This window comes from Hyperoodon ampullatus (genome assembly GCF_949752795.1).
Source record: "Hyperoodon ampullatus genome assembly, chromosome: 3".
NCBI lineage: Eukaryota > Metazoa > Chordata > Mammalia > Artiodactyla > Ziphiidae > Hyperoodon > Hyperoodon ampullatus.
In genome coordinates this window covers 88314439-88317701 of record NC_136916.1, presented here as the reverse complement: position 1 = coordinate 88317701, position 3263 = coordinate 88314439, and the positions used below count along the sequence as shown (strand labels likewise).

Sequence of the window (3263 nt, the reverse complement as noted above, 5' to 3'; positions counted from 1 at the left end):
ATAAACTTGAGTAAGAATTCTAGCTATTGACCCAGAATAATAGAGTCCTAGTTCAATAAAACAATGTGTATATTCTTTTAAATATACATGACATATTTATAAATAAACAAATGAATTTGACTTTGTATGTCCAGTGTTCTCTTTTTCCTTTTAACATTCTCTTTATTTTAAAATGAACTTAGGTGTGTATGTCTAATATTCTCCTTTCTTTCCAATTGTTTTTTCAATCCTCTTTCTACAAAAAGCAGGGAAGGGGTAGCAGAGGGAGAACATTGGTGATGAACTTTTAAATTCTGTCAGCTCCCAGAAAGCAGCACTCTACCTAACTTTTATTTATTTACATTATTAAAGTTTATATATTTTATTAGAAATGTATCTCCTCAATGATTTTTGTCTTCACTTTAATCAAAGCAGATATAGAAGGCTGAACAGAAATTTGGCTACTAGGCCAACTCGATCCCCCAAGACACTGAGAATCTCCCGACCTCCACATGGTTTCCATCCCAGACCCCCTAAAGAAGGGGAGGGGCTTAGGGAGCCCTACCTTGTCATGTACCATCAATAAAGTACACTGTATCCAGGAAAAAAAAAAAAAAAAGAAAGAAAGAAAATTTGGCTACTATGATTCTTCTGTGCTAATAATACAAAATGTTATTTAAAAAATCAAATCAGTCTTTACCTAAATATAAATATAAAAAGCTTTATTTATTTACCAGCAAAGAGTGATACCACAAAACAAAGGAAATAAAGTCTCTTAAAATGTTTATTTTTGTCAGAATAGCTGACGATTTTCTATTAAGTCTTTTGGTTTATTATGATAATAAGCCTTCCCCCCTTGAAAAATCCATTCAAAGTATCTCAATCCTTGAGGTAAAGAACTTTAAAAAAAAAAAGAAAATCCCGATTTTTTTTTAAAGAAAAACGTCTTAAAATTCCTGTAAGCTTGATAAATAGAAATAATCTCTTCTTGTTCTACTCTGGTGAACAAAAATGTACTTTATACAGCAAAATATCCAGTCACTTATTGGCAAACTGAAGGTGAGAACTATTCATTTACATGTTTTATTCAAACAGTGCAATACTGCCACGTTCATATAGACTTTTTATTTTTTTATTTTTATTTTTTTTACAGTTACCAACACTCTTCTGGCAAAGACAAAGTTTTGAAATGGCAAAAGCAACAGAAGTTTTAGATCTCAAAGCTCCAGAAAGGAATTAATCTGATTCTTCATCATCAAGATAGTCCTCAGCATTGCTTAATGTTCGGACTGCATCTGTTCCCTGTTTCTTTTTCAGGAGAGATGCACAGGCAGCATTAGTAGCCATGTCCAGGGCCAGCTTCTTCTCATTGTTTCTTAAGTCTGTTCTAGCAACTTTTGCCAGAAGCAACTGGCCAATATCTGCATAACCTTTCCAGGCAGCAGCATGCAAAGCTGTGGCTCCCAACTTGTTCTGTTGGTTCAGTTCAATGTTTGGTTGAGTAAATATCATTTCCACTGTATCTTTGTGACCCCCGTGACAAGCCCAGTACAGGCAGTGCTTCCAGCTTTGTCCAAGCCATTAACACTGACTCGGTTGTCCAAACACTCTCTCAACCAGCTCAAGTTGCCTCATTTTGCAGCTTCATGCAATGGATTGTCAATGGATTCTGCCTGCTCAGCCACATAGTTGCTTGGGATTAGTCCCATCCTGCCTCTGGAGGTGCCTTTCCACCAACTGGTATCACTCATGTCAGTAATGTAGATTATATCACCTTCTTCAAAGTACAATTCATCTGGAGTTTGGGTTCAAAACATATAAAGAGCTCTGAACAATTTCACTTACCCTGGTTTGACCAGTTTGGGTGGCATCTTCAACATCTCTCTTCCTGGAGCACCATAACTTTTAAATAAATGTCCCTGAATAAGAATGTTTCTTTAAAATGAGTTCAGTTAGAACTCTTTCTATGCAGTATGGAATGATAAATTGATTTAAAATTAGTTATCGACTTACACCTCCAGAGAGAATTTTAGGCGGCTCACAAAAATATATAAAAAGCTCATGACAGAGTTGTAACAGAGACATAGTGAAAAAAATAAGGCCCGTCATGAGATGGGTGCACATGCCTGAAGTCCAACATACTTGCTAGAGGTGGGCCCCACACATGGATTTGGTCTTTCTGGCAAGGAAGAGACCTGGTCAGTAACATGATTCACAGAATCTGTGAGAAAGAAACTGGTCTTTTCTTCAGGTGAAACACAGCCACTCAGACCTGCCCAGGAGGGTGACACTTCAGACAGATGTGAGGAAGTGACAGCAGGGATCACACTCGGTCAACACTGGGACAAATCGATAATCTAAGCCCTAACATTCTATGTCAGGGCAGCACAGCTGAAGTAACACCGGTGAGAACATTTTTAAAGGTTTCACTAAAATCACAAAAGCAAACATAAAAACAACTCTCACAAACATAAAGACAAATAAACACTCACAGAGAATCTAAGTTTGAGCGATACCTTCTGGATTAAGTTGTTTGTCAAGGGTATACCTGGGTAGGTATCTGAGTAAAATCACTGTTGAATGTAGTTATTAAGTTTAAGTCAGTTATCAGAGAAAGACAAATATCATATGATATCGCTTATATGTGGAATCTAAAAAAAAGGGCACAAGTGAACTTATTTACAAAACAAAAATAGAGTCACAGATGTAGAAAATAAAATTACGGTTACCGGGGGGAGGGGGGAGGGGTAAACTGGGAGTTTGGGATTGACATACACTCACTACTATATATAAAATAGATAACTAAGAAGGACCTACTGTATAGCACAGGGAACTCTACTCAATACTCTGTAATGGCCTATATGGGAATAGAATCTAAAAAGGAGTGGATATATGTATATGTATCACTGATTCACTTTGCTGTACAGCAGAAACTAACACAACATTGTAAATCAACTCTACTCTAAATCAAAAAAATAATTTAAGTCAGCTATATTTCTAGAAGACGTTACCAGAACGAATGGCTTTGGCTTCAGAATAGTTGGCAGTTATTTGCTAACATGGCCCCTCTTACCATCTCACGACTGACGGAGTTCATGTGGGATTGAGGAAGACTTTATATTCTGTCTTCTATGGGTGGGTACTGACTGGTGCTGAAGGAACAACTCCCCAACACACTGAGACAGGTTCAGGGAGATGTGTGTGGGTAGCGGGGATGTTAGTGTTAAAGCTGCGTTCAGAAGAGAGCACATATACAAAGCGGCAGGCCTGGAGGATGAAGAGAC

At 37.5% G+C, this 3263-nt stretch overlaps 1 pseudogene across 1 annotated transcript; it reads right to left on the bottom strand.

Moving 5' to 3' along the window:
• Positions 1 to 1213: 1213 nt before the first annotated feature.
• Positions 1214 to 1859, bottom strand: LOC307050070 (osteoclast-stimulating factor 1-like; annotated as a pseudogene). Its single transcript has one exon. The product of its transcript is annotated as an osteoclast-stimulating factor 1-like (transcript).
• Positions 1860 to 3263: the final 1404 nt, after the last annotated feature.